Raw genomic sequence first — 21,055 nt, forward strand, 5'->3', positions numbered from 1 at the left:
TTTATTATAGAGGGTATCCGCTTCATCTTGGAGAACAATTATATTTTCTTTAATGGCGACTATTATCTTAAAAAATGGGGACAGCGATGGGCACCAGGTTTGCCCCAAGTTATGCCAATTTATTTATGGCTAATTGGGAACATCTATTTATAGGGGTTGATAACACTTTTGGGGCAAACCTGGTGTCATGGTACCGCTACATTGACAATGTTTTCTTCGTTTGGAAGGGAGATTCATCGTCTCTAGAAGCATTTTGTCAGTATATCAATGGAAATGAGAACAATATTGTATTAACTTTTTCTATAAGTAAGGAGTTAGTTAACTTTTTGGATGTAAGTGTCTACATTGAACAAGGAACAATAAAAACAAAAGGTTCTAGGAAATCTGCAGATGTCAACTCCTACCTGTTAAGAAATAGTGAACATCATAACAATTGGCTTAAGGGAGTTCCATATAGTCAATTTTTAAGAGTTAAAAGAAACTGTTCAGATGAAAGGTTTTAGAAAAACAGATAAAATGGAAGAATTTTTTTTAGAGAAAAAGGTTATACAATAGAGGAATTAAAGAAAGCAAGAAATAAAATAATGGATATTGAGAGACAAAATTTACTCATAAAGATAAAGGATACTGGTAAGAAAGAACATCAGAGTTGTGATAAGATCTAATTAGCAATCACAACACAATATGGACAACAGTATAAAGCTTTTGAAAAAATTATATATAAACATTGGAACCTTCTACATAAAGATCCAGATTTACACAAAATACTTTCTGAAAAGCCATCCTTTAGATATAAAAGAGCACCAACTTTAAAGGATAACTTGATAAGAGGACCGTTAAAAGAAAATCCCCACATCTTATCAAAACCAAAGGATTTTTTAGATTCGGGGAATGCATAGGATGTAAAAGAATTAAGAATAACGTTTCAAATCTTAAAGAATTCACACATAGAGAAATTACGTATAAGATAAATTAATTCATTACTTGTAACACCACAAATGTCATATACGCTTTAGAATGCATATGTGGTTTATTATATATAGGTAAAACATCAAGAAGCCTTCAGAAACGAATATCAGAGCATTTGTATAACATTAAGATTGGTAAAGAAACACATTCTGTATCTTTACATTGCAAATCTTGCCATGGAGGTTCACCTGCTAGTATTGTTAATTTTTAGGGGATACAAGCTATATCACCCAATTGGAAATATAGGAACTTGGAGAACCAATTAGCTAAAGCAGAGATGATGTGGATGTATAACCTTAAAACTTTGACAACCAATGGTTTAAACGTTGAATTTGAACTTAAATGGTTTTTAAATTGAACATTTACTCAGCCCTCTATTTTCTCTTTTTTAGGATTGATATTTCCACTATGGATTCCGATGAAATTCTGTAGATTTACGGATATATCACTCTACAATTCTTTGGATCTATTGTGTTAATCTGATTTTTCTGACTAAGTTGATTTTACAGTTATGTGGTATATGTACGTATAACATCTGGTTATGTAGTATATATATATATATATATGTATAAATATATATATATATATATATATATATATCTATATATGTATAAAATCTATTCAGATATTGGGAGATTGAAGTACTGTACACTGTAAACCAATTACCCCTTTTTGAGCATGTGTTAATTGTTATGAGGTTTATAATGATATGTTTTCCAATATGTCCCTGTTATAATACTCCTTAATACTCTTCTGTTTCTTTGTATCAATAGAAGTATCTAATTATCTACTCATTCCTTCTTAATATATGGGATTTAACAGTGATCTAAGGTTGGAGCGAAATACGCACTCCATTTGTTGATAACTAAAACCACTCATTGAAATAAGACATCACTATAATGTTATCAACCCCGGAAATAGAGAATTGAAACGTATTTGCGTTCCAGCTGTGAACCGGAAGTGAGGTAATGCGAAGATGAAATGGAAACCGGAAAGATGACATCGGAAATATGACAATGGAACGCATATGCGCTCCACATAACGTTGTGTTGACCCGCAAACCGAAAGTGAGGGTGGAACGCAAATGGCGTCCCCCTCAAGATATATGAGATATTTAAATCTGTTTAAGTAATTATTTATCCTATCAATATGCGATGAGGTAGAGATGGAATTTATGGGGAGATTTGTAACAGTGGACATGAATGGAAAATATATACCATAAAGATTTTTTTATATGTTAATATATGGATTCAATGTACACTATAAGATTTGGGATCTCTATTGTCTGGTATCCAATAGCCTTCTGTTTTGATGTGATAGAAATGGTATATTTATGATGTAGAGATATTATCTTTGAACTTAGACCAAATTAAGTTCCTGTATAAAAGGAAGCTCTTTTCATACTAGCCCTATCCTTGAAAAAGACCTAAATCAAGAGGTTGAAACGCATTAGAATATTTGGGCTAAGAAATCTGGAACCTATGAGAATCCCACTTATACCTTCTGGGTGACTAAGGAAGTGGAGCCTATGTTATCTGGTAGGAATCCTCATAATCCTATGTTCCAGTTTTTATATTTTTATACATCTCTTTTTATTATACTTCTGTTATGTATGTGCAATAAATATTTTTTAGTCAAACGGTATCACACTAGATCCGCTTGTTTTTTCCTCTTTTCATTTTGATATTGAGAATACCTATTTGGGAATAACTTCTGGGTATCCCTATGGAGGACCTTAAAGAAATCTAAAACCAGGCCTACTATTTCCTTTTTTCTTGTAAGTGTTATCACTTAAAGAGTTTGGTGAAGATGTTATATCACGTTGAACACGTTTAAATAATCAAGGCACTTATTTATTGTGTATCTGGTGAGTGGATTCACATAAGAAGAAAATCCTGAATGAAAGCTGATTATGTTATAAAAGAGCAACATTTATCACATTATAGAATATTGCTGTTACAATATTACACTGTTGTATTTTTATATTTTTTCTATGTTAAATCATCATCGTTTATAAAATGGAGAGAAAGATCAAGAACACTGACTCACGGATCTGCTCCTTAAAAATAAGTATTTTGAATATTTTATTCACTTGTTTATGTTTATAAGAAGATTGGTTGCAAAATTGTGTCATTTTAAAATATGTGATTACAGTCAGCAGCGCTCTAGATTCCTATTTCTATATATATAACTCCTGATTTTCATGTCGGCATCACAGATCACCTGCACATTCATAGAGTATGAATGATGTCTGTTCGTATAGACCTCAGCCCTTTGACGAGGTGGTCTCAGCCCAATGTGTGTGCAATCTAAGGTCCCCAAGAAATTTCCTGAAAGCCTATAGAAAGCTCAATTTAACTCATGCCAATCAGAATCCTGGTAGGAGAAACAGATATAGGTAGGCACTAGTTTGTTAAGAAGACTTAACACTAATTTTAAGCACCTTGAAAATGTGGCCTGGGTGAGCTGTACAATTGTGAGCGCACAGACTGAAATGAGCCAGTAGCAATAAAAAGGAGAAAACAGATACATTTTTGTAGCCCACTTAAAGCATTGGTGCAACTGGCTAATGGCTTAGGGCTTACTATAGATTCTACTATTACAATAAAACAAGCTGACAAAGTTAGAGGTCTGGTAATTTTGGATAGAGATGATTATGTACAGGAGGCATTGAGACAGTTAAATAATAAGTTTTCTATCAGAAACTTAAATCTGACCCTACTAGTTATTTTTTGGCAGAATTGAAGTCTCTACTTCGTGACTGGGTCACTTATAAATAGCTTATTTGTGTCTGGATCATGTAGAAATAATTTATTGTAGAAATGTATTTCAATCAGAGGTGCAGGCACCAATGTATAATTTGAAATTAACTTATTGTGTTACATTGGGATGTATGCAAATGTCATTGTTTGGGTTTGTAACATTGCTAGAGGAAGTCTGTTTGCTGATAGCAGGAAATGTTGAGTGAGTCTTTGTGTGAGGTGAGAGACACCTGTTTGACCTGTATACCCAGCAGTGGGCTGCTGCCTGGCTGTCTGGCGTGACTGCATCTCAGATAATGCAAGCATCAAGTTTTAGCACATAACAGAAAAGTGTAAATATTGTTAGCTTTGCATTGCATATAAATCCATGTTTGGGTAAACAAATTGCATCCTAATTCTAAATATAGTCTGTATAAAAAAGCACTGTCTTCTATTGAAAATTGTTCTTCTGATTCCATCTGACCTGAGCACTGATACCTTCAATCAGTGTGACTGCAAATAAACATCACTTGCTTCAAAGATCTGCTTGAGAACATCTTCCATGCTGAAAATCCTGTGACCTACAGATTAGACCCAAAATCTAATCCGTTTCCGGCTGTTTCTGAGGTTTGGACCCAGCATCTAGAACCACCGCTCTGCCGCTACCAAGCAGCTCTGGCCAATTTGATAAGCCAGGGGAGATCCATCCACAGCAACCCTGATCCATAGGAAGAGGTCAGGAGTACCAGCCCAGGTACACCAGTAATGGTACACCTGCAGCGTCAGTTACCCAAAAGAAACCTGGTACTGGATGCCGGTAAGTAGTCCAGTGGTGACAGCATTTGTAAGCCCCTCCTACTGAGGCAAGAGGACGCATTTGGGATAACGAAAGGGAACGGTAGCAAAGTAAGCCCAGCTGGTTCCAAGCAACAGCAGACAGGGTGGCATAGGCGGTCCATCCTGTCACAGTTTTCTATCAGAAACTTAAATCTGATCCTACTAGCTCTTTTTTGGCAGAATTGAAGTCTCTACTTGACCGTAGTATAGCAAATGGGGCAATATGCAGGGATGAGAGGGTTTTTTTGTTCACTTGTTACCCAGTGACCTCCACATTTTATTATTTACCTAAAATACATAAGTCACTCACTTCATAACCTGGACGTCAAATTATTTCTGGTGTTGGGTTCCTCACGTCTAACTTGTCACTATTTGTTGATACTGTATTGCAGACCCACGTTGTGATACTTAAATCCTTTATAAAGGATACTATACAATTTATTTTTTTAAAATTCTGTTTTTATTGTTAAATTAATAAAATGGTACAATGTATACAAATTCCAACAGTATAATATAGACAATTGAATGTTATCTTTAGCCCTTTAACCAAACTTAACATATATAGAACTTACAACACCTGTGTTATTTAATCATTAAAATTAATTAAATAATAAGCTTCACGGGCATAACTAAACACTATACTTTTCAAAGTATTAAAAGGGGGTGTAGTTGCCAGACCACTTTTTTGAATGGGGTAGGGGAAAAGGGAAGACGGGGAGGAAAGGAAGGAAATTTTTTTTAGGGGGGATGAACCTTGAACTTTAATTATTCCTTTGAGCGTATAGTAAAGTTTCCTTGAACTCCATCCAGTCAAACCATAATAGATTGAACACTCTAAATTTATCTTCTGCAGAATAAATGAAGTCGTCCATGGACATATAAAAATCTAAACAATTTAACAATTCTTTAATAGGGGGCTGCTGAAGACTTCCAGTGGACCGGTATCACAGCCTTTGCTGCGCTACTAAGTTATTTCACAGTAGATTTTTTATATTGCGGAATGGGAATTTTGCTATCGTTTAGTAGCCAATAAGTTGGACAATTTGGTAGAACGGTACCCACAATTGCATTCGAAAGGAGTATGACAGTATCTCAAAAGAGTCTCAGAGATGGACACATTCACCAAATATGCAATGGGGTACCCGGCTCTGATTAGCATTAAGATCTAATCGAAAATGGTGATTGCCAAGGAATGAATTTAATCTGTGTTCTTAGTGTATGTCCCTCAATCCACACCCATTGTTTATCTGCTCCCCCTCTCATCCAGTCAAGAACCCTATTTAACATGACAGCAACGTAATAGGTTGAGAAATGCGGTAGTTGTAAACCACCAGCTTGCTTTCGTCTATATAGAATATCATGTTTGAAGCGGGGTCTTCTGCCTCTCCAAACAAAGTGTCGTATAGCCCTGTGAGTTCATTAAATCACAAGATAGGAATATTGACTGGGAGTGTGTGTAATAGGTAGAGGACTCTAGGCAGTAGATTCATTTTCACTATATTTACTCTGCCTATCAACTTAAAATCCTTCGGGAGCAAGTTTTTTCGAATGGTGGCTGTGATGGGAAGGAAATTATCTGCATAAATCTTTGAGATATCCTTGTTTATAATTACTTCTAAATATTTGAGTTGGGTAGGATGCCAAACGAAGGGAAAAGCCAGCTTCAGACCTTCAACTATCGACAAGTGGTGTTGTGATATTGAGGGCCACGGATTTTGAATAGTTAACCTTAAAATTAGAGCGTTCTCCAAATATTTGGAATTCCGACATCAAGTTCGGTATTGATATTGTCCGGTTTGTGAGAACTGCCAGGAGATCATCTGCGAACAGAGCAAGTTTAAATTCCTTATCTCCTAAATTCAAGCCAGAAATATCTGGGTTCAGTCTAATGGCCCTTGACAAAGCCTCCATACACAGAATAAAAATCATTGGGGACAGGGGACAACTCTGTCTTGTTCCATTAGTAATGTTAATGGGCTCTGAAAAATCACCATTGACCAGGACCCTAGCCGTTGGATGGGAATACAACGTTTGGATCCGTGATAAACCCAAGCCCAAATGACGGAGCATACCTATCATGAAATACCAGTCTATTCGCTTTTTCTGCGTCAGTAGATAACAAGACCATCGGTGTATTAGTGGATGTTGCACACTGAAGTCTAACATTTTTGTAGTACTATTTCACGCCTCCTAGCCCGGGACAAAGCCTACCTGGTCAGAGTGAATTATCTGTGGCAATAGTGTTTTCAGCCTATTAGCTATACGTTTGGCATATAATTTTAAATCTACATTTAACAAAGATATGGGTCGATAGCTAGGGCATAAGGCTGGATCCTTTCCTTCTTTAGGTATTACCGTAATGTGTGCCATCACAGAGTGAGATGAGAAATAGGATTGAGCAGATAACGAGTTGAAGGCCTGAAGCATACGTGGCATTTTTTAATTTTGAAGGATTTGTAATATGATATCGTAAAACCATCAACACCTGGGCTCTACCCTGAAGGAGTTGTCGTAATAGATTCATCTAATTCCCCAGAGGAGAAAGGAGCCTCCAGCAATTGTATACTTCTACATCTAGTGTGGGAAAATCAATCCTGATTAGGTAGCTGGCTATACGCATTTAAATGAACGTGTTGCTTGGCTTAAATCACTATTGAAATTATAGAGCTCAGAGTAATAAGTAGAAGATTCCGCTGCTATATCAGATGAGGTAGCACATAATTTTCCAGTGTCTAACTTCATACGTGGTATATATAATTGTGCTCTTTGAGCCCTCAAAGCCCGGGCCAAGAGTTTACCAGGTTTATCTCCCCATTGAAAAAACTTGTTACGGCACTTGTGGTAATCAAGCTTTATCTTTTCAGACATCAGTTTGTTTTATGCCGATCTAGCTTCAGATAGCTCAGCTAGGGTGTTCATCTCCTGTGAAGCTTTATGTCTCATCTCTAGGGATCTGATTTTCTCAAGAAGGGTGTTTTGGTAAGCAATTTTTTGCTTTTTCATAAGCGTGCCCAACTGTATAAGTTTTCCCCTTATGACGTAGTGGTGGGCTTCCCATTGAGAGATTTTGGAAATATCAGGAGTATTGTTCAATTGGACATATTCGTCTATTTGTGCCTCAATTTGGGCTTTGTTACTGGCGTCTTCGATTATGGCCCGAGTGTGCTAGTGAGAATGACATGTAAACCGGGGAGTGATCAGACCACGTGGTCTGACCTATGTCAACTTTTTTTAATAGGGTTAAATGGGTATGATGTAAGAAGAAGTAGTCTAGATGTGAATAATTGTTGTGTGGGTGTGAAAAGAAAGTGTAATCCTGCTCCACCGGGTGCCTAAGCCTCCATGTATCGACCAGCTGGTGTTCGTGTAAGATGCATCTCACCTTGCGGTGTGTTTTCCCCGAATATCTGGGTGCCACAGATGTAGCGTCAACAGCAGGGTGTAGGATCCAATTGAAGTAGCCAACTATAATGAGGATATCCTCTCTCAGGGGGTCTACTTTATCCAGTTACTATTTGGATCATATACATTCACAAAAGCACAGGATTGGTCATAGAGCTTGCATTTCAATACTAAACATCTACCTGCCTGTAATTTATATATAATAATATCCTTAACAGAGAGGCAATTAGAGAAAAGAGTAGCAACCCAAGCGTCTTGCCATCAGGATTGTTACACGTAAATATATGTGAGTAATGGTGATTACATAACCGGGGTTCGGAGCCTGGCTTAAAATGTGTCTCTTGTAGAAATGCTACATCTACCTTGGCGGAAATCAAATCTCTAAACAGTCTAGATCGATTTTCCAGGATATTTAGACCCTTAACATTGAGGGTCATACACTTGAGGTTATCCAATATCATCAAAGAGAAACCATAAGTATAAGTATATGTGGCGTAAACCTTGGTTGACTATAGCGTAAGTCCAAGCCATCCAATTGGATGATAATGGGAAGGTACAGGGAAGAGGGGAGGAGGTGGGAAAGAGGGTTAGGGAGTAGAAATATACAAATATTAATAACGTCGGAGTAAAATATTTACAAATTGTGAACAATAGAAAGAGACCGCTCTGGAGACACCAGAGGAGCCGCAGCCCAGTCATGCTCCGGAAAAAAACCTGTGCGGTCTGGGGGTACTAGGGGGAGTAATGACAGTGACAATTAAACAGCAAATAAAAAAGAAAAAAAAATTGTATGTACTACAACATGTGCATCCTCGGGGGGAGAATACCTTATATAACACCTATAACAATAGTTATGAGAATTGTACTTGGAAATTTAAAAGATTTGCGCTTCAAATATACAAATTACTTAATTCGAGAACTATGCTCCACTTGGCAACCTCTCAAAGACTGTAGCACTTGGAACAAGCAAAGAGTAAGGGTACCATGTACTTATCTGATTTCAGCTTGCGTTAGTCCAGGACTGCAAAGCGAACCCTAGATAAGTCTCTCTAGCAGAAAACCGGAATATCCTCCTTTTAGAGGAGAGTCTGAATTCCTGTAAAGACACATGGCAGAGAAAAGAAAAAGATAGCATATATTTTACCAGGGCGGCCCGTATCCAACAAGACAGTCCCGTATCCAATGTTAGATAAGTCTGTCTGTAAAGAGCCACATATACCCGTAGTTCACAGGTGAAGACCTAGTGATAAATCGTTACAAGTAATGCTCTGAAAGAGTTCAAGTATCTTCCTGCGGTGGCCGATTTTGACATTTTTGGGGTGTTTTCTTTTGTTTACCGACTTCTCTCCTCAGCCTGTGATGTCACAAATGGGGTCATGTGTAAGGTTGACTCTAGCCATTCCTGAAGTGGGTTATGTTGAATGTCTAGAGCCGAACAGAAAGCAGAGAGTACTGACAGTTCTCTTAGGGTTGCTGATTTTCCTTTGTGAACCACCTGCAATTGAAGTGGGAAGCCCCAGCAGTATCTGATGTTTTTCTTACGCAGTTCCTCTGTCAGAGGTCTAAGCATTCTTCTTTGCTGGAGTGTATGCCATGAAAGGTCTTGAAACACCTCCATATTCTGATTGTTAAACTTGAGTCCATCCAGTTGCCGTAATTTCCGCAGAATTTTATTCTTCTGTGTGAAGTAATGTAAGCGGCAGATGACGTCTCTGGGCCCATCTGAAGAAGCTCATCGTGGCCGCAGAGCCCTATGAGCTCTGTCGAAGTTGATCACATTGTCAGAAGGTTTTTCCAAGACTTCATTGAAAATTTTTGTAAGACCGTCAACCAAGCCTTGGGTGGGTATATCTTCTGGCAAGCCCCTGACTCTCAGATTGTTCCTGCAACCTCGATAATCCATATCATCAAGCTTATAGTGAAACCACTGTAGAGTTTTTGCTTGTGCAGTTACCGTAGGTTGCAATGCTTCGTAGCGTTCGTCATCCGCTTAATTGCGTTCTTCCAAGGCCACCAACCTATGACCTAAATGAGCAAGGTCTGTTTGAAGCGCAGCAATCTCTTGTCGAACCACCTCTTGTATCTTTGCCTCCAATGTTTTGAAAACTTTTTTGGAAGGTACTTCTTTTTTTGTTGGCAAAGTACGGAGCAGCTGCATAACTTGCGCTAAATTTGGTTGGTCTTTGGTTAGTGATGGCTTAGCGATTTGTGTCTTCGCTGAAAGACGCTCAGGTGTGGATTGCTGAGAAGAACTGTTGAAAGACGCCATGTCGCTTACTTCTGAGATAGTTGATTATTTCAAGAATGCACACAGATCTGAGCATTGAGGAGTTGTTGTTGACTTTCTGGTAACTCTCTTGGTGTTTCTTTTCTTGTCTCTGCCCATCTGGGCTCTCAGATTATACACTTAGCACTTAACAAAAAGACAGTCTCTTGTCAGTCATAGTACATGGAAAAAAAACATGGGTTGTCACTGGTCACTTCCCCCATCTGTGACCCTAGGCAGCCAACTACTACTATTACATTTACATAGCTGGCATCTTTCCAGTAATGATATTCTCTCTTTTCTGCCTCTATTCTTGATTTATGATGATACCTTTTTGCCTGCAGTTTTTCCCAAACTGTAAAATCAGTAAAAGGCCACTAGGTGGTAGCAGAGTCACAATAATCAGTGGAGATGACCGAAAATATCAGCCTGGTTTTATTCCTTCCTTTTATAAGCTGCAATATTGCTTGGTGTTGCTTACACGGAATTCAATATTAAGTTACTCACTGCTTCAAACCCACTGGGTCCTTTGTGTCTTGAAAGGGGGACTCTACGGATGTTATAAACAACGTGGATTATACAGATCAACACTTTAGAATATGAGGGAGGGTTGTCTGTATAAGATCAGCTGCTGCTGTAGGGCAGTAATAGACAATAGTATGTCTCTGGGATTCGAGATTAGTGGTTTCTGGTGCTTCCCCGGGTTTGGCTAATATGGCCGGACATGCCCCTCAACAGTGACGTTTATCCTCTCAATGGAAGTGAAGTGGTAATGGCGAGGATGTCGCTTCCGGTCCTCTTCCGCAACTTGTTCGGTTAAGCTACAGGTCCAGGTGGGCTGCAGAAGAAAGGGGGTCCTCCAGGTGTTCAGGGGCACCTCAGGTGAGGCTAGTAACACGTCGCAGCTCAGGTCTGTACAGCGGTCTTGTCAGGACCAAATAGCTAGTTAATGCGGTCCAGGTAAAGGGAGCCTGGGTCACTGGGGGTCGCAAGCAATAGTTGCTATGTAGCTGGTGGACAACCGGGGGCAGACAGGGCAGGTGTCCTGAAACAGAGGAGACAATACACGGTGACGCTCGCGGCCCTCTGATGCAAACAGTGAAAGGCTTCACTCAGGTTATATCTTGGCCAGCCACTCTCGGGGTTTCAAATACTGACTCTCGGTATCACAGGATGCCACTGGCCGTGGGAAACAACTCTGCGGCTCTGGGTGATGTAGTTTGCCCAATAAAAGAGGATTTTGGAGCTGTAGAGACGGAGCTAATGGTAAATCCGTCTTGCCACTATGGCTGCCAAGCCACCACTATACAATTTTTAAACTCATTTCAATGGAAAGATAGTCATTCTTTTTTGACATGTTACGTAGAATCTTTGTATACACATATTCCCCATGAGAGAGGTGTAAATGCAGTAAAACATTATTTGGAACAAGATGAGACTTTCGATGGGTCACGGCGTGGGTTTGTTTTAGATTCAATTAAATTTATTTTATCACATAATTATTTCCTTTTTTATTCACAGTATTATTTGCAAATTCATAGTACGGCAATGGGCACTAAGTTCACTCTAAGCTTTCCAAACCTATATACGGGGCTATTTGAAGAACAATACATTTGAAATAGTGGTTATGGGGTAAAATCTGGTGCTCTATATAAGGTACATTGATGATCTGTTATTTATTTGGGACGATGACATAGATTCCTTTATCCAATTTGTTAGGCACCTTAACAGTAACTAACACTTTTAATAATTATGGTATCAATTTCCTGGATAATGCCCTATCAGTAGAGGCGGGGAGTATAATTACACAAACATACCAAAAAGAAGTGGATAGGAATCATTTTGTGCATTTCAAAAGTTGTCATTTGGATAGTTGAAAGAATAATATTCCAAAAGGACAGCTTGTCAGGTTATGAAGGAACTGTAGTTCAGATGAGACTTTTTTTTTCAAATGGTAGATTCCCTACTCAATTCCTTTTTAGATCAAGGTTTTCAAATGGCAGATTCCCTACTCAATTCCTTTTTAGATCAAGGTTACCCACAATCACTTCCAAAAATGCTTTATCCAAAAGTGAAATAAATAAAAAGAGAAACACTATTAGTGAAGAAACAGAAAGCTAATAGTTGTAAGAAAGAAGATATACTAGATACCAAGGAACATGTTATGTTTATTGCTCAATATAATTCTTGCTCTAAGCATATTAAAAATATTATAAAAATAATTTTTCAATCCTCAAACATAATGAAATACTGATGACCTCAATTCACAAAGATCCCAAAGTGAGTTTTAGGAGGACTGTGACATTAAAAAATAGTCTGCTGCCAAGTCATTATAAAAGTATTGAGGAAGTTAATAAGAACGTTATGTACCAATCAATAAAAACTAATTGGCTCTCCAGTAAACCTAGGTTTTTTTTTTTAAATGTGGTAAGAAATATTGTATAACATTCATTCAAAATAGGAAAACAAGCTTTTGTTCTACCACAACAAAAGAGAACTATGAAATTGGGGATTTCATAATCCTTGCCTTCCCTCTGCAAGAGGGAATATTTTGGATTTTTTTCCTTAAATTCAATGCACCCAAAGGGGTTAAATGATTGTGTAGAACTAAATGTATTTTAAGATAAATGGTGACTTTTTTTGAATAGATGTTGAATATATACTGTTTATGGGAGTAAAATAAATTCCTCTCTTTTTCTCCTTTTTTTTTAAGTTTATTATAGTGTATTTTAAATATATACATTATTATGATAATAGAGAGACTTCTTATGCTATATGATGTTATTTGTTTCATATGGCGTAGTGGATTAGTGAAAGGTTTAGAGACCTAAATGTTGAAAGTTCGAATCCTGAATGTAAAATATTTATTTGAAGGATTGTTTTGCATATTTTATTTTTAATCTTTTATTTTTTAAGTTTTATAGTATTTATTTATTAAGTTTTGTGAACCTATATGATAATAATATACCACCACAGATTACATTGTTTAATTGGTATGTTAAATTTGATTGTCACAGGAGAGAGTTAATTAATCATCCTGTAAAAGTCAAATAATTGGATGAAGTAAACCAAATTAATTAATATTATTTCACCTTGTGATTAGTATGCCACGTGTTATGACGCAATTGTACGGATTAATAGCACACACATTTACATTCGCACTTAGACTTGCAAATAATACACATTTATTAAGGTTCCAATCCACATTTATTTATTAGTAAAATGTATTACAGATTATCTATACATAAATGATAATATATTAAAGGTATTTAAGGCTCAGGATATAGGAAATGTATCATGTTTATTGTCATTTTGATCTGCACATTACCATCTAAAATCCGCAGCAAAGCAATCGCATCCCGTGATCACTAGTTATGGAAGATAAATGAATAATGCTCAAAATGACATTGTGTTTGGAATGCTAATAGGTATGCAAAAACTGGTTTAGGTCAGTTTTCCTTAGGCACAACTTGTGCTCAACTGTTGGAGTGAGCTGGCCACACCTTATCAGAGGAATCCTTTGAAATGACCTATGATTTGTATTATACTGGACTGACCTGAACCCTGAGCCAATGAAGACCTCTCTACGTGTTGTCTGTGTACATAGTGACATCATCAGTGTTTTTTGTAAACTTAAACTGCATATAATCAAGTTTCTCTGGGCCATCTAGTCTCTCCTGACAACACACAACATAATGTATTTGCGTTTTTATACTTTCCTGCTTTATTGTAATATCTTTAATGTGTTATGATGGCTTGCTGTAAATACTGCTATATTTTACAATTAAATATCTTTGTGCGTTGGAACCACAATAATCGCATTGAACAATGTTTATAGGAAAGCGATAACATGAACTTAATAATCTGGTTTTTGATTGGATGTAATGTGTTTAAAAGGAAGTCCTGCTCTGGCAACACTATCTCTGATGAAATCACGTAAGATTGTCTGTCATTAGGACCAATGTGCATTTTAGATTGTGTATTTCATGAGGAGAAACACCAACATCTGAAGGAGTGGATCCGGTACTTTATATTTTTTCCTCTTGGGAACAGAAATCTACTGTGAGTACATATACTGTTGTAGTTTGGAGTGAACGGAGGTGTCTGTACCCGACAGAGAGAACAATCGCCGACCCAGCTGTGCCAAGCTCTATATACATAGCTCTCCTTAAATCACAGAGCAGCTGAGTTCAGCTTTACTAACTTTAGTTCCCATTTAAAGTGGAATCGCAAAGTGGATCCCATTATTAACATTGTTAGTTTGGAATACCCCTCTCAGTCCTTTTGATCAGCATTTGATATCATTACAACATAGTGGATTAGTGAAAGGTTTAGAGGCCTTAAGATTGACAGTTTGAATCCCGAATGTGAAATGTTTATTTGAAGCATTGTTGCAACTTACAAGATGACTATATTATACTAGTGCACTGTAGATCCAGTGATACTATTGAATAGCACATAGGGTTCCTAATTAAAATAAATTGGACTCATTTTTAATTTGTTTTTAAATATTTTTAATTATTTCTGATTATTGTATATACATCTTTTGCATGTATTTTACATTAAATTGCTATATGTGGATTGATAAATCTGTGGTGGTATGATTTTCTTGCTATAGGAGATTTGCACTTTTTTTGTCTATATCTATAACTCTATATTGTTTCAATATAATCCTGAGAGCCTATAAAAAGCACCATTTAACTCAATCCGAATCCTGGTGAGAGAAGCAGATATAGGTAGGCACCAGTTTGTTAAGAAGACAACACTAATTTTAAGCACCTTGAGAATGTGGCCTGGGTGAGCTGTACAATTGTGAGTGCACAGACTGAAATGAGCCAGTAGCAATAAAAAGGAGAGAACAGATACATTTTTGTAGCCCATTAAAAGCATGGGACCTTTTCTCTGTTGAGTCTAAACATTTTAATAACCTCCTGTTCAGAGAGGGAATCCAGACTCAAACATGCTCTAAATTCATGTGGCCTGTGTAGCCTAAGAGGAGCCTAGGCTTGGAGATGTTCCTCTCCCCGTCTCTGTGCTGTATCCAAAATGTAATTTTGCACCAATATACCCAACAACAAATTTCCAATCAACTCCATTTGAAACCACCCTCAGGTTAATTACGTTTGGAGTTTGTCACAACCAGCACTCACCTGAACCTATGTGACATGTGTGTCACAAAGGGTTAATCAACAACAACCACCTGGTATGTCTAAAATGATTAAATACTTCCCTATCTATGCCACATTCTAGCTTTGCATTACAAATTATGAAACCACCATGTTTTTTTGGTGAAGAGCTGATACTCTTATTCAGATAGCCTTTGGTTCTCACTTACAACTAATCTATTACAATTGACTATAATCAGAGTTACCATGAACCACAATGTTCTCCCCTGTTTCAACTAAGTAGCGTTTTGACCAAACTGTCGTATGAATTCACAAGAACACAGAGACTTGAACTTATTGGGCCTGAGTCATTAAGGAAAGGAAAGCAAAAAAAGAGTAACTTTACACCTTGGCAAAAACATGTTGCATTGGAGGGGGAGGTAAATTTTAAATGTGGGGACAGATTTATAGTTGGGGTAGAGCATGTCCTAGATCAACTTTAAATTTCAGCGCAAAAATAAAGCTATCAAATATTTGTGTGCTACATGAAAAAACAGACAGTATTTTCCTTATGTGCAAAATAATAAACTAATTTGCGCCCAATGAATTGTATCATGGGTTTGTCCAGGATCAAATATACTCCTTTTTTGCCATGCACTCCTTAATGACTCAGGCTCATTGTGTTTTGTCATGTGGTAGAGTCCTGTTAAAACAATGTATTTTAAAAGCGTTTAGCTTTATCCTGGTGAATACAGAGCAGGCGCACACTTATGAGTGGTTTCCTGTTGTTCAGAACTGCCCCGAACTCGAATCATGTAATCCACTGTCACTTTTCTACTACCTAAAATGATGTACCATCAGACCTAATCTGGTAATGCCTGTTTATATGGAAAAGCAGTGTTGTGTGTAAGGTTATGCTATTGATTAATCAGTTGACAACTACCGGCAGCATGTTTTCTCTTCCTCCTCAAAAACCTTTATCTGACTCATGAAGCAAGACAAGTCCAGGTAAATTTTATTCATTTTTTTAAATCATAATTTTATTTTTTCATTGTCACTTTTTGGTAAACATGAAGAGTAGCTCTGTAAATTTTACATCAATGCTTTTATGCTGTTTTTACATTCTAAATTTTGTGATTAACCGGTCTCCTTTCCCCTCAATGCAACAAATATTATTTTCCACAAAGTCTGCTGCCTCAGTTTTTATGATGGCAATTTGCAAATACTCCAGAATGTCATGAAAAGTGATCAGATGAATTGCAATTAATTTCAAAGTCCCTCTTTGCCATGACAATGAACTTTATTCCAAAAACAACATTTCCACTGCATTCCAGCCCTGCCACAAAAGGACCAACTGACATCAGATCAGTGATTCTCTCGTTAACACAGGTGAAGGTGTTGACGAGGATAAGGCTGGAGATCACTCTGTCATGCTGATTGAGTTAGAATAACAGACTGGAAGCTTTAAAAGGAGGGTGGTGCTTGAAATCATTGTTCTTCCTCTGTTAACCATGATTATCTGCAAGGAAACACGTGCAGTCATCATTGCTTTGCACAAAAAGGGGTTCACAGGCAAGGATATTGCTGCTAGTACGATAGCACCTAAATCAACCATTTTTTGGACCATCAAGAACTTCAAGGAGAGAGGTTCAATAGTTGTGAAGAATGCCTCAGAGCGCCCACGAACTTCCACCAAGTGCCAGGACCGTCTCCTAAAGTTGATTCAGCTGCGGGATTGGGGCACCACCAGTGCAGTGAGGCGAAGACTTTTGGAGGAATGCCCGGTCTCAAGAAGGCCAGCAAAGAAGCCACTTCTCTCCAGGATAAACATCAAGGACAGACTGATATTCTGCAAAATTTACAGGAATTACACTGCTGAGGACTGGGGTAAAGTAATTTGCTCTGATAAATCCCCTTTCAGGTTGTTTGGGGCAACTGGAAAAACGTTTGTCCGGAGAAGGAAAAGTGAGCACTACCATCAGTCCTGTGTCATGCCAACTGTCAAGCATCTTGAGACCATTCATGTGTGGGGTTGCTTCTCAGCCAGTGGAGTGGGCTCACTCACAATTTTTGCCTAAGAACACAGCCATCAATAAAGATTAGTACCAAAACATGCTCCAAGAGCAACTTCTCCCAATCATCCAAGAACAGTTTGGTGACGAACAATGCCTTTTCCAGCATGATGGAGCACCTTGCCATAAGGCAAAAGTGATAACTAAGTAGCTCGGGGAAAAAAACATAATCCCAAAACCTTAATCCCATTGAGAACTTGTGGTCAGACCTCAAGAGGCGGGTGAACAAACAAAAACACACACATTCTGACAAATTCCAAGTATTGATTAGGCAAGAATGGGCGGCCACAGGAAACAGGAGGAGAAGAGTGTCCCATTGTCTAGCAATGGAGACACAAGTGATCTGCACATGCGCCCACTGACGCCAGGCCCGGAGAGAAGAAGATCCGGGACGCGATCAAGCAGTAGAGGAAGGCAGCCGCTCCTGACACCTAAGGGCCATACCCACTACTTTACCTAGTGTTTGCTAGATTTGTGTTTTGAATCCAGTTTCGTGAATTCATCTTGCTCCATCCAATGTGTTTACTTAGGTAATCACATTGGGAAAGGCTGGTAAGCTCCAAATGAGCTCTAAACTCTTGCAAAATGCTAGTATTTCACATGCACTAAGTACTTATGCACTAAGCATAAGTACTTTTATAAATGCTAATGCAATACCACTGGCTTACCTAGTCTTGTTGCAGTAAGGTTTGTTTTGTTTTGGTCTGAATTCAAGCATTTATCCCTGCGGAAGTGACATATGTGGGAATAATGGTGGAAAATAAATATTGGGGTTTCAAGAGCTTATTTAACATCAAGAGATTATTTAACATTTTTAAAGTAGGTTGAGCAAGTATAGCTTTTTTAAGAAAACATTTATTATGATTTGCAATGAAAAGTATATTTATGGTAGAGATTTAATGTAAGTATAGCAAAAATAATCTCATTTTGGTGAAATGTCTGAAAGTTTTTTTACTGTATGTAGATAGCAAAAGCCACATAACATAAAAAATAGGTCTGTGATTCTAACATTTCTTTTTAATTAATTCACTTTCAAAGCTCAAATATATTAATTGTATGCAACATATAGACAATTATGTAGATACTTCCTCTTTGGAGGGCTGATAGTATAGTAAAGAAAGCTGTTGTTATGAACCCCACAATAATTGACTAATAACCCCGGTACAGGACCTACGGTGCTGGATGTTCTTCACCATTAGCAGGCGTCTTTCCCGGAACTACGCTGTTTACTTGTACTTGGATGCCCCCTGGACTTGATCTCAGTAGTGTATAGTTGTTAACAGCCATGAGTGAGGTAGAGTCAGAGAGACTTGCAGCCATGAAGCAACACGTAGACAAAACAGACAATCATGACACAAAAAAGGATGGTCAATTGGATCAATGGACAGGAGAGGTACATGAGGTCAATAAACTGGCAGAGAGTTCAAGCTCAGGCAGAGATCCAACAGCAAGGTATAGTAAACAATGCCAAGGTCAAACACACTGAATCCAGCAGCAGAAGATTTTCCAATCTATACAGGATAAACCTAATCAAGGCAATGATAGGAATGAGTGTATTTATGTAGATCCTGGCCAATCAGCTTCTGGGTAGAAAGCATGTGAGCAGAAGGTGTGGACTGCTCAGCTGCTGAGTAGAAATCATGTGAGCAGAAAGTGCTGACTGTTCAACTGTTAATTATTGAGCAGTGTTGAGTCATGCAAGAGCTGATAAAACAGCTGCAATGTGGAATCCTTATTAGCAGAACAGGATTAGTGTAGATGCTCAGCAGCAGAATCTCAACAACTATGACATTCAGCAAAATCTAGAATGGATTTCTGAGACAACAGAGCAACAAAAACATAACAGCTGTGCAGTAGTCCATGTGATGTGACTAGTTAGATTGCTGTTCTTAGCAGAGTGCTGATTACAGGAATTAAGCCGTGTTTTTTAGCAGTCATTGTGAATAGTTTTGTGACAGTTGTCATTTTGAGCAAGTGTCTTCACAGATTCCTGTCTGATGGAGTGATGACGGGAAAAGAAAAGGAATCAACAGTCTACTTTTTCAACATCTATCAATTCCTCCTAAAAAAGAGCAAGTCTTCTCAAAGGACTCATGCAGTACCCATGCAGATAGGCCGGGGCCCATTAACCATCCAGGAATGGATTTGGAGAGGGAATAACAACTTTTGCACCTATTTTTCCAGTCCAAAGCACATTTTACAAGAGTGTCCTTAAGAAGTAGGACAAAGACTGCAGAAAACACTCCAACTCAGACACCTTAAAGAAGTAGTATCCAGGGCTATCTTATCCAGTACCTTTAATGCTAAATTGATTACAAACTCTTTCTCTGATCCCTAGTAGTTATGTTCATGCACAGAACCAGATCCAACATTCTAACCAGACCTTCATGGTGACTGCTAGAATTGATTCCGGTCCACAACATCCAAAATAAGTTCAAATTCTATTGCAATCCATAAACAGATCTCCATTTTTTCAGGGTATATCATCCAGCTGTTACAAATGAAGAGCACAACTTGCTATATGGAGACTGAATTTTAGGTAGTCCCTGTGTTTTCCAGATGTCATCGGACCCCTGGCCTGGCCTTACATAACCAAAATATAAGATATGTTATTATTTTCTTCACACTGTTCCAACAACTATCTGATTGCTCTGCACTTGCTTCCTCTACTTTATTTTTTGCCAGTTTTAATTTAATTACTGAACAGGTGTCTGTAATTATTCCAAGCAAGTCATAACAACCGTTAGACACTCTGTCTTCCAATCTCGACTGGCTATGGCTACCAGATTTGCAAAATGTTTCTTAAAACTCTGTGTTACCCTAACCTAATACTCCAAAGTGATGGAGTTATCTTACACCACTCATGTCTATTCTATCCAACCAAAGACTTAGAAATAGCGGGTGTTCATCACAACACAAAAACTGTAGGAGTCCACAAAACTTTTGACCTTGTTAGTCTGCTGAATTTTTGGTGGGCCTGTACTACCTACTGTATTCATTGTTATATCTTGACTGCTGTATGAACAACCTCTGCCTGAAGAAATATTTATCACCACTGCCCAGCAGGATTACTTAAACTACTGGCAATACCCTCTGGCCCATTGAGATCTACTGGGCATACTAAGTGGGTTATTTGGAATCTGGGCCAATACATACAGGTATTTACCAACTTCAAGACAATTGGATCTATCTGCTACCAATGGCAAAATGTGCTTACAGCTATGCTACCACTCAGCTAGCCATGTTCTTTGCCTCTTATAAATTTCACCCTCATTCATTCCCTTCTGCCATTTCAGGAAGCCCCACTCCTGCCATTTTTAATATCCATCAAGCCTTCCAACACACCTAAACAACATTGCTGATTGCCATTGGAAAGGGTTGTTAAGCAGAAGATGGACAAGAAAGTAAAAGACCTACAGATGCGGCACAGTATGCTATTATTTTGGGATAGTGCAGATCTTGACAGGTAGATGATTAGGATGGATCTTGGAGGGCTCAGGGAGCATTTAATATGTAGCTACACCCCTGTTTGTTCTGCATGTCTGATAGGTCTACAGGTGACCTATTATGCCTTATTCATGTACAAATGCCCTCTCATGCCTTGTTCTTAGAAGAATCCTCGCATAAGGGCTACAGAGAAACCCTTAAATGACTTATTGATGC

This window comes from Mixophyes fleayi, chromosome 5, assembly GCF_038048845.1.
Source record: "Mixophyes fleayi isolate aMixFle1 chromosome 5, aMixFle1.hap1, whole genome shotgun sequence".
Lineage (NCBI taxonomy): Eukaryota > Metazoa > Chordata > Amphibia > Anura > Limnodynastidae > Mixophyes > Mixophyes fleayi.